This window comes from Pristiophorus japonicus, chromosome 15 (genome assembly GCF_044704955.1).
Source record: "Pristiophorus japonicus isolate sPriJap1 chromosome 15, sPriJap1.hap1, whole genome shotgun sequence".
NCBI classification, from domain to species: Eukaryota; Metazoa; Chordata; class Chondrichthyes; family Pristiophoridae; genus Pristiophorus; species Pristiophorus japonicus.
In genome coordinates this window covers 111,602,601-111,614,117 of record NC_091991.1, presented here as the reverse complement: position 1 = coordinate 111,614,117, position 11,517 = coordinate 111,602,601, and the positions used below count along the sequence as shown (strand labels likewise).

Here is an 11,517-nt window from a genome sequence, read left to right as displayed (position 1 = left end):
TCTCTCTCTCTCTCTCTGCCCCAGTCTCTCTCTCGCTCTCTGCCCCAGTCTCTCTCTCTCTCTCTGCCCTAGTCTCTCTCTGCCCCAGTCTCTCTCTCTCTCGCTCTCTGCCCCAGTCTCTCTCTCTCTCGCCCTCTGCCCCAGTCTCTCTCTCTCTCTCTCTGCCCCAGTCTCTCTATCCCCCAAATCTCTGTCTCCCCCAGTCTCTCTCTCTTCCCCCGTCTCTCTCTCTCTCTCTCTCTCTCTCTGCCCCAGTCTCTCTCTGCTCCAGACTCTCTCTGCCCCAGACTCTTTCTCTCTGCCCCAGACTCTCTCACTTCCCAGTTTTTCTTCTATCTCCGATTTCCTCTTTCTCTCAGAATGGCGTGAAAATATGTGTGTAGATAATCACAGCGATACTCCAGGCAAGTCCTGGAGACTCCTTTAGTATAGTCATTGATTTTTGATAGATAACCCAAAGCCCCAGTACCAGGCTCAGGCTCAATCGGCAACGTGGTTTGTCACCACTTCGGCTTCCTCGTATACCAGCCCACACTGCGATATGTGTGCGCACTAGGCCCGTGCAGCAGAGCTGGTCTCCAGTCGTCTTGGTTAATCCTTCCCACTGGACCAAGACCCAGCTCTGTCAAGCCCGTGTAGTGGCTGGTGTGCAACGGCCACCACACGTTAAAAAAAATCGATGAACTGGCATCTTCCACCCTTCAGGATGTAGTTCGGGATCTGGAATATTAGGTCCTTCATTGAAACACCTGTGAACTCATCCTTTTTTGGTGTGGAAGCAAGTCATCCTCGATACGAGGGACCGCCTATGATGATACTGCACTGTGCACCGTGACCTGATTGAGCATGCATGCGCAAAAAGGGGCGGAGTCCACCACGCACATGTGCAGAAGGACACAACAATGTTTGTGCAGATAATCACTCCGTATAAATATATAAATACACCGAGTGATTATTTGCGCTTTTTTTGACTCTCGGCGCATGTGCCCAACTGCACCGCCATGCTTCCCTCAGCTCCGTGCGGAGAAGGTCAGGGGATCAGAGGGGAGAGGGGATCGGAGGGGGGGAGAGGATCGGAGGACATTTAAGACCGAGATAGACAGTTTCTTAACTGATAAGAGATTAAGGGGTTATGGGGAGCGGGCAGGGAAGTGGACCTGAGTCCATGATCAGATCAGCCATGATCTTATTAAATGGCAGAACAAGCTCGAGGGGCCGTATGGCCTACACCTGCTCCTATTTCTTATGTTGTTATGTTCTAGGTGCCGTCTTTCAGATGAGACGTTATACCGAGGCCCTGTCTGCTCTCCATGGCACTATTTCGCAGAAGAGCAGGGGAGTTATCCCCGGTGTCCTGGCCAATATTTATCTCTCAATCAACATCACTAAAAGACAGATTATCTGGTCATTATCACATTGCTGTTTGTGGGAGCTTGCTGTGCACAAATTAGTTGCTGCGTTTCCCACAGTGACTACACTCCAAAAAGTACTTTATTTGGCTGTAAAGCGCTGTGGGACGTCTGGTGGTGGTGAAAGGCGCTATATAAATGCAAGTCTTATATAAAGGTAAGTTGTTGCAGGAGGGCAGGTGTAACCTCACACCTGCCTGACGTCAGTAGGCGGCGATGAGGGTAGAAGTTCCCTGTTCCTGAGTCACTTTCCGATTGCTGCCTCGGGAGCCGGGACCTTCCAGTGAAAGACATCGCCAGCATTGTGCACAGGTACCTGAACTTTGTATCAGCCGTTCTGTGTGGCTAGGAGGGGCTTTTCTGGTCGATACCGCTCTGATACATGGCAGCGAATGTTGAGCACAAAGGGCGGACAGTGAGATTGTGCACCTTGCTGGTTTCACTTGCAGTTTGCTAATTTCACTGTTACCTGCAGCTAATGTGCAGAATGAATCCAAGACAAATCTTTTCCAAGTCCGAGGAAGAATGTGCTCGGGGAGATTGCCCCTGTGCTGCGGCGTTTCTCCAGGGTTTAAGCAGGGTTCACTTAAGATCAGTGAGTGTATTGTGAGAGTGAGTGACCCAGAATATCAGCGGCCACTTACTTGTTCATTTCAGCCCCGATCCTGTGACACTTGGAACAGTGGATCGATTGTGTCCTCCATGAGCCGAGTGGTTCCCACCCTGTCCACCGCCGGGTCGCAAAGCTGCAAATCAATCAGATTTCATTTTTCTCTCTGAACAATTCTGATGTGATTTGTAATCCCACTCACCGGGATTGTACAGCTCGGGATCACCGCTCTCGGAGCAGAAACGCCGGCATGGACTGATCGGGCAGAAGGGCCTGTTTCTGTGCAGTATATCCTCATTAAAACTCAGCATTGAAATATTCCATTCTGTGTTCAGTGCAACTTATTGAACGTTTACGTTTAAAAATGGTGTGTTCTGGATAAGTCAAGAACATTTACAGTGGATAGCTTTTTTTAAATACATTTTTTATTCAAGTTTATCCCCTCTGTTCAGGTATTCAGAGTTTTTATGTTGTGAATTATTTAATCATTAAAAATCATGCTGGAATGCCAAGATAATCCCCGGCTAACGGTCCTAAATCCCAATCCGGTTTCTGCCCCTGCCACAGTACCGAAACGGTGCTCATCAAATGACATCCTTTGTGAGTGTGACAAAGGCAAACTGTTCCTCCTCGTCCTTCTCGACCTGTCTGCAGGCTTTGACACAGTTGACCACTCTATCCTCCTCCAACGCCTCTCCACCATTGTCCAGCTGGGTGGGACTGCACTCGCCTGGTTCTATTCTTATCTATCTAATCGTAGCCAGAGAATCACCTGCAACGGCTTCTCTTCCCACTCCCGCATCATTACCTCTGGTGTCCCCCAAGGATCTATCCTTGGCCCCCTCCTATTTCTCATCGACATGTTGCCCCTTGGCGATATCATCCGAGAACATGGCGTCAGTTTCCACATGTACGCTGACGACACCCAGCTCTACCTCACCACCACCACTTCTCTCGACCCCTCCACAGTCTCAATCTGCTTGTCTGACATCCAGTTCTGGATGAGCAGAAATGTTCTCCAATGACTTTGGTCTTCCCAATATTCAATTGTTTTCAGTCCCCGCCACAAACTGCGTTCCCTCGACACTGACACCATCCCTCTCCCCAGCTTCTGCCTGAGGCTGAACCACACTGTTCGCAACCTTGGTGCTCCTCATTGACCAGAAACTTAACTGGACCAGCCACATAAATACTGTGGCTGCAAGAGCAGGTCAGAGGCTGCGGTGAGTGTTTCACCTCCTGACTCCTCAAAGCCTTTCCACCATCTACAAGCCACAAGTCAGGAGTATGATGGAATACTCTCCACTTGCCTGGATGGGTGCAGCTCCAACAACACTCAAGAAGCTCCATCCAGGACAAAGCAGCCTCTTGATTGGCCCCCCATCCACCACCTTCAACATTCACTCCCTCCACCACCGGCGCACCGTGGCTGCAGTGTGCACCATCTACACGATGCACTGCAGCAACTCACCAAGGCTTCTTCGGCAGCACCTCCCGAACCTGCCACCTCTACCACCTAGAAAGACAAGGGCAGCAGGTGCCTGGGAACACTACCATCTCCACGTTCCCCTCCAAGTCAGACATTATCCTGACTTGGAAATAAATCGCGGTTCCTTCATCGTGGCTGGGTCAAAATCCTGGAACTCTCTCCCTAACAGCACTGTGGGAGCACCTTCACCACACGGACTGCAGCGGTTCAAGAAGGTGGCTCACCACCATCTTCTCAAGGGGCAATTAGGGATGGGCAATAAATGCTGTCCTTGCCAGCGATGCCCACATCCCAGGAACGGAAAAATAAAATATTTGATCCTGAAATGAGTTTCCGACCACATATCTGCGACATAACTAAAACCGCCTATTTCCACCTCCATAACATCGCCCGTCTCCACCCTTGCCTCAGCTCATCTGCTGATGAAATCCTCATCCATGCCTTTGTTACTTGTAGACTTGACTATTCCAATACACTCATGGATGGCCTCCCAGTTCTATCCTACGTAAACTTCGTCCAAAATTCAGCTGGCCCATGTCTAATTCTGCCCTATTGACCATCCCTGATTATAATTGCTCCACCATTGATGGCCGTGCCTTCTGTTGCCTGGACCCTAAGCTGCGGAATTCCCTCCCTAAACCTCTCTGCGTCTCTTTCCTCCTTTTAAGACGCTCCTTAAAACCTACTTCTTTGTCCAAGTTTTTGGTCATAGAAACATAGAAACATAGAAAATAAGTGCAGGAGTAGGCCATTCAGCCCTTCGAGCCTGCACCACCATTCAATAAGATCATGGCTGATCATGCAACTTCAGTACTCCACTCCTGCCTTCTCTCCATACCCCCTGATCCCTTCAGCCTTAAGGGCCACATCGAACTCCCTTTTGAACATATCCAACGAACTGGACTCAACAACTTTCTGTGGTAGAGAATTCCACAGGTTCCCAATTCTCTGAGTGAAAAAGTTTCTCCTCATCTCGGTCCTAAATGGCTCACCCCTTATCCTCAGACTGTGACCCCTGGTTCTGGACTTCCCCAACATCGGGAACATTCTTCCTGCATCTAACCTGACCAATCCTGTCAGAATTTTATATGCTTCTATGAAATCCCTTCTCATTCTTCTAAATTCCAGTGAATATAAGCCTAGTTGATCCAGTCTTTCTTCATATGTCAGTCCTGCCATCCTGGGAATCAGTCTGGTGAACCTTTGCTGCACTCCCTCAATAGCAAGAATGTCCTTCCTCAGATTAGGAGACCAAAACTGCACACAATACTCAAGGTGTGGGGTCTCACCAAGGCCCTGTACAACTGCAGCAAGACCCCCTGCTTCTATACTCAAATCCTCTCACTATAAAGACCAACATGCCATTTGCTTTCTTCACTGCCTGCTGTACCTGCATGCCTCATTTCAATGACTGATGTACCATGACACTCAGGTCTCGTTGCACCTCCCCTTTTACTAATCTGTCACCATTCAGATAATAATCTGCCTTCCTGTTTTTGCCACCAAAGTGGATAACCTCACATTTATCCACATTATACTGCATCTGCCATGCATTTGCCCACTCACCTAACCTGTCCAAGTCACCCTGCAGCCTCTTAGCATCTTCCTCACAGCTCACACTGCCACCCAGCTTAGTGTCATCTGAAAACTTGGAGATATTACATTCAATTCCTTTGTCTAAATCATTAATATATATTGTAAATAGCTGAGGTCCCAGCACTGAACCTTGCGGTACCCCACTAATCACTGCCTGTCATTCTGAAAAGGACTCGTTTATTCCCACTCTTTGCTTCCTGTCTGCCAACCAGTTCTCGATCCACGTCAATACATTACCCCCAATACCATGTGCCATAATTTTGCACACTAATCTCATGTGTGGGGCCTTGTCAAAAGCCTTTCGAACGTCCAAATACACCACATCCACTGGTTCTCCCTTGTCCACTCTACTAGTTACATCCTCAAAAAATTCTAGATTTGTCAAGCATGATTTCCCTTTCATAAATTCATAAATTCTGTCTAAATTTCTCCTTGTGTGGCTGGGTGTCAAATTGTTTGTCATAACACTCCTGTGAAACGCCTTGGGACCTTTTGCTATGTTAAAGGTGCTCTATAAGTACATGTTGTTGTTGTTGTTGTTAATTGGCGAAAGAACGAGGGAGGAATTGAGGAGAATGTTTTTTCTGTAGCGAGTTGTTGTGATCTGGAACATGCTGCCTGAAAGGGCGGTGGGAGCAGATTCAGTAATAACTTTCAAAAGGGAATTGGATAAATATTTGAAGATGAGAAATTCTGTGATTCTAAGAAAAGGGTAGAAGTCACTTTGGTCAATGTATCGAAAGTAGAAAATTAAACATATAATTGCAGAGACTGAATTTATTGCCAAATTACTTGGGTAAATCAGTGCAATAATGCTGGTCTTTGAGCTTGAAATTACCAGGGTAAAATTATTGCTTGAATGTGTATTTGTTTCTATTTTATGGTTCTTCAGTGAATACGTTACTGATCGCTGCACACTTGGTTCTCTTTAAGTAGGCCAGTTTAACTGTGAAGCTGACCTAATCTCATTGGGATACAATTGAGTGTCACTCCTTAAAGAGGCAACAGCTTTTTAATTTACAGCAAGGTAGCTTGAGAAATAGGAGTCGGAGGAGGCCATTCGGCCCTTCGAGCCTGCTCCGCCATTCAGTAAGATCATGGCTGATCTTCAACCTCAACTCCACTTTCCTGTACTATCCCCACATCCCTTGATTCCCTCAATATCCCCCAAAACTATTGATCTCTCTCTTGAATATACTCAGCATCCACAGCCCTCTGGGACAGAGAATTCCAAACATTCACAAACCTTTGAGTGAAACTATTGGCTTCGGAACATGAAAGTTCTGTTTTTGAAAAATTCATTCATGGGATGTGGGCATCGCTGGCAAGGCCAGCATTTATTGCCCATCCCTAATTGCTCTTGAGAAGGTGGTGGTGAGCCGCCTTCTTGAACCGCTGCAGTCCGTGTGATGAAGGCGCTCCCACAGTGCGGTTGGGTTACCCAGCGACCATGAAGGAACGACGATATATTTCTAAGTCAGGATGGTGTGTAACTTGGAGGGGAACATGGAGGTGGTGGTGTTCCCATGCGCCTGCTGCCCTTGTCCTTCTAGGTGGTAGAGGTCGCGGGTTTGGGAGGTGCTGCCGAAGAAGCCTTGGCGAGTTGCAGTGCATCTTGTAGAGGTGCACACTGCAGCCACGGTGCGCCGGTGGTAGAGGGAGTGGGGTGGTTTAGGCTAGTGGATGCAGTGACGATCATGTGGACTGCTTTGTCCTTGATGCTGTTGAGCTTTTTAAGTAGGACATCAACATTGTGTCTTCAACAGAAGAATGGCTGATGTATTCTTTTTAAAAATAAATCACAATAAATTCTAACGTTTAGTCTAGAACTTTCGTTAACAGTTGTGAAGACTGTGCAGAGCACAAACCAAATACTCCGACTCTCAGAGCTGCAATCACCCTTTATTCATCATTCACACATCTCAGTGATTCACACAGATTTCCACATTAACTTCTTTTTAATGGTATAAAGGCTTTTCATCTATGTGGCTATCTTGTAGACCAGCAGTAAAAGCAATTATACACAGGGGGCATGATTCATTCAGAATACAAAAACCAGGAAGTTATGCTAAATTGGTCCGGCCCAGCTGGAGGATTGTGTCCAGTGCTGGGCAGTGCACTTTAGGAAGGCCATGGAGGATTTGGAGAGGGTGCAGAAGAGATTTACCAGAATGGTCCCAGGGATGAGGGATTATAGTTACGTGGATAGACTGGAGAAGCTGGGGTCATTGTCCTTCGAGCAGAGAAATGCTAAGAGGAAATTTGATAGAGGTGTTTAAAATCACACAGGATTTAGATAGAGTAAGTAAAGGGAAACTACTTCCAATGGCTGAAGGGTCGGTAACCAGAGGACACAGATTTAAGGTGATTGGCAAAAGGACCGGAGGCGACATGAGGAAAAATGTTTTTACGCAATGCGTGGTCGGGATTTGGAATGCACGTCCTGATAGGGCGATGGAAACAGTAGCCTTCAAAAGGAATTGGATAAATACTTGAAGGAGAAATAATTGTTGGGATATGGGGAAAATGGGGTGAGGGGGTGTGTGGGCGGTGTGATGGGGGAGGGGTGGGAGTGGGACTAACTGATTGCTCTTCGATGGGCTGAATGGCCTCCTGTGCTGCACTATTCTATGATTCTATAAATCTGAAGTTGGTGGATTGTCATTTTAAAAAAACCCAACTGGTTCACTAATGCCCTTTAGGAAAGGAAATCTGCCGTCCTTACCTGGTCTGGGCCTATACGTGACTCCAGTCCCACACCAAAGTGATTGGCCCTTGACTGCCCTCCTGTAGTAGCAAATCACTGTGTTGCAACAAACCAATACACCACCACCTTCTCCAGGCAACTAGGGACAGGCAATAAATGTCGGCCTTCACAGCAACATGCACATCTTGAGAATGAAAATTTAGAAATCAAATTCACAACAATGGTGTAATTTTACAGGGGGTGCAGGAACAGAGAGACCTGGTTCACATACACAGGGCTTTGAAGGTGGCAGGGCAAGTGGAGAAAGCTGTTTTTAAAAAAAATAAATACACAGGATCCTTGGCTTTATTAATGGAGGTATGGAGTACAACAGCAACTTGTGTGTATTTATATAGCGCCTTTAACATATTAAACATCCCAAGGTGCTTGACAGGAATATTATGAGACAAAACAAATTTGACACCGAGCCACATAAGGAGAAATTAGCGCAGTTGGTCAACGAGGTGGGTTTTAAGGAGCGTCTTAAAGGAGGAAAGTGAGGTAGAGAGGTGGAGAGGTTTAGGCAGGGAGTTCCAGAGCTTGGGACCCAGGCAACAGAAGGGTTGAGCGATTATAATAAAGGATGTTCAAAAGGGCAGAATTAAAGGAGTGCAGACATCTCTTGGGGGGGGGGGGGGGGGGGGTTGAGGTTCTACTGAGAGTTTGAGGAGTTGAGGTCCAACTTAAAAAGCAGAACCTCAAATGTAATAATCTGTCGATTGTTACCTGAGCCACGCGCCAATTGGCATTGGGATAAGCAGTTTGGAAGGTTAAATGCTTGGCTCGGAGTAGTGTGAGAGGCAAGGGTTTTGCTTCCTGGGGCACTGGCACCAGCACTGGGAAATGAGGGAGCTGTTCTGTTGGGACAGGCTCCAGTTAAACCGGGTTGGATCCAGTGTCCTGGCGAATAGAATAACTAGGGCTGTAGACAGGGCTTTAAACTTATGAAGAGGGGTGGTGTGGGAGTGTCATGTATGTATGCTTGGGTTTACTAGCCACCAGAGGGCGCCACTGTCGGAGGTCATTGGGCTGTGTGCACGTGTGTGCGGTCCAGGTAAAAAAGGCCAGCCATCTTGTAATGTGATCACTACAATAATAAAGTAGAGCCAGGTTTGTACCTGTTTTGAGTTTGCAGTATTCAGTCTTTTGAGTTATTGCATACACAACATTTGGCGACGAGGTAACAAGAATCTTTGCATGCAAAAATTAGCACAATTGGAATTCTGGAGTGATTCGTGGAGGGAGAAGATTGGGCAGACTTTGTAGCCCGCTTGAACCAATACTTCGTGGCCAACAAAATGGAGAAAGAGGCAGACGCAGTTCGGTGCCGGGCGGTCCTTCTCGTGGTTTGCAGTCCGAAAATCTATGGACATAAAGAATCTCCTCTCGCCCTTAAGTCCAATGGACAAGGACTATGAAGCATTGTGTGCTTTGGTACGTGACAATCTCAAATCAGATGAAGGCATCATCATCTCGATATCGATTCTATACGCACGTTCGTTCTGAGGGCCAGAATGTATTGGAATTCATTGGCGACCTAAGACGTCTAGCTGGACCATGTAAGTTCGAAACTGCATTGGCAGACATGCTGCGGGACTTCTTTGTAATTGGCATCAAACACGAGGTGATCCTGCGTAAGCGGAGACGCTGGATTTGAGCAAGGCCAATCGTGCATGATGACGGACAAAAACTTAAAGCAGATAGTATTGAAAAATCGGAACTCGGCAAGTACTGTAAACAAGATAGTATCGTCATTTGGCAGAGCTGCATATGGCAGGGCCTACCCGACTGCATATGCGAAACCTGTGGCTGCCCAAAGTCTGCCAACGGGAGTGAATCTGATATCATCGTGTTGGCGTTGTGGGGGAAATCATCGGCATCATCAGTGTCAGTTTAAACAGTTTATTTGTAAAGGCTGTTCAAGAGTGGGGCTTCTCCAGCGCAGGTGTCCACAAGTGAGCAAGCGTGCTGCAATACACCATGTGGAGGATGATGACCAGTCGAGCACGGATCCGGATATGCAATCTGAGATACCAGAGGAGGAAGTGTATGGACAGTATTCGTTCCTAGCAAAGAGCCAACCAATAATGATTACTGTAAAACTTAATGGTGTGCCGGTATCGATGACTCGCACCCATGTCCAATTCCAATCAATAATGAGCCAGAGGACATTCGACAGGCTGTGGGATACTAAGGCTGTGAGGCCGAAGCTGAGTCCAATCAATGCCGAGTTGCGTACGTACACCAAAGAACTCATAACGTTGATTGGCAGTGCAGTAATCAAGGTGTCGTATGATGGTGTGGTTCACAATTTATTAAGATGGAGAGTGACACAGTTAATTCAGAGACTAGGGTCCTGAACTTAAGGAAAGGTAACTTCGATGGTATGAGACGTGAATTGGCTAGAATAGACTGGCAAATGATACTTAAAGGGTTGACGGTGGATAGGCAATGGCAAACATTTAAAGATCACATGGATGAACTTCAACAATTGTACATCCCTGTCTGGAGTAAAAATAAAACTGGGAAGGTGGCTCAACCGTGGCTAACAAGGGAAATTAAGGATAGTGTTAAATCCAAGGAAGAGGCATATACATTGGCCAGAAAAAGCAACAAACCTGAGGACTGGAAGAATTTTATAATTCAGCAGAGGAGGACAAAGGGTTTAATTAGGAGGGGGAAAATAGAATATGAGAGGAAGCTTGCTGGGAACATAAAAACTGACTGAAAAAGCTTCTATAGATATGTGAAGAGGAAAAGATTAGTGAAGACAAATGTAGGTCCCTTGCAGTCAGATTCAGGTGAATTTATAATGGGGAACAAAGAAATGGCAGACCAGTTGAACAAATACTTTGGTTCTGTCTTCACGAAGGAAGACACAAATAACCTTCCGGAAGTACTGGGGGACCGAAGGTCTTGTGAGAAGGAGGAACTGAAGGATATCCTTATTTGGCGGGAAATTGTGTTAGGGAAATTGATGGGATTGAAGGCCGATAAATCCCCGGGGCCTGATAGTCTGCATCTCAGAGTACTTAAGGAAATGGCTCTAGAAATAGTGGATGCATTGGTGATCATTTTCCAACAGTATCGACTCTGCATCAGTTCCTATGGACAGGAGGGTAGCTAATGTCACACCACTTTTTTAAAAAAGGAGGGAGAGAGAAAACGGGGAATTATAGACTGGTTAGCCTAACATCAGTAGTGGGGAAGATGTTGGAATCAATTATTAAAGATGAAATAACAGCGCATTTAGAAAGTAGTGACAGGATCGGTCCAAGTCAACATAGATTTATGAAAGGGAAATCATGCTTGACAAATCTTCTAGAATTTTTTGAGGATGTAACTAGTAGAGTGGACAAGGGAGAACCAGTGGATGTGGAGTATTTGGACTTTCAAAAGGCTTTTGACAAGGTTCCACACAAGAGATTGGTGTACAAAATTAAAGCACATGGTATTGGGGGTAATGTACTGACGTGGATAGAGAACTGGTTGGCAGACTGGAAACAGAGAGTCAGGATAAACGGGTCCGTTTCAGAATGGCAGGGAGTGACGAGTGGTGTGCCGAAGGGCTCAGTGCTGGGACCCCAGCTCTTTACAATATATATTAATGATTTAGATGAAGGAATTGAGTGTAATATCGGCAAGTTTGCAGATGACACTAAACTGG

General features: G+C 46.5%; 1 protein-coding gene across 1 annotated transcript in view; it reads left to right on the top strand.

Moving 5' to 3' along the window:
* The first annotated feature begins 1,697 nt into the window (after positions 1 to 1,697).
* The window catches only part of LOC139281585 (otoancorin-like), a 116,577-nt gene continuing 106,757 nt past the window's right edge, over positions 1,698 to 11,517 (top strand). The window contains exon 1 of the mRNA XM_070901738.1: positions 1,698 to 1,721. The gene's annotated coding sequence lies outside the window, so the exon portion shown is untranslated. The remainder of the gene's footprint in view (positions 1,722 to 11,517) is intronic.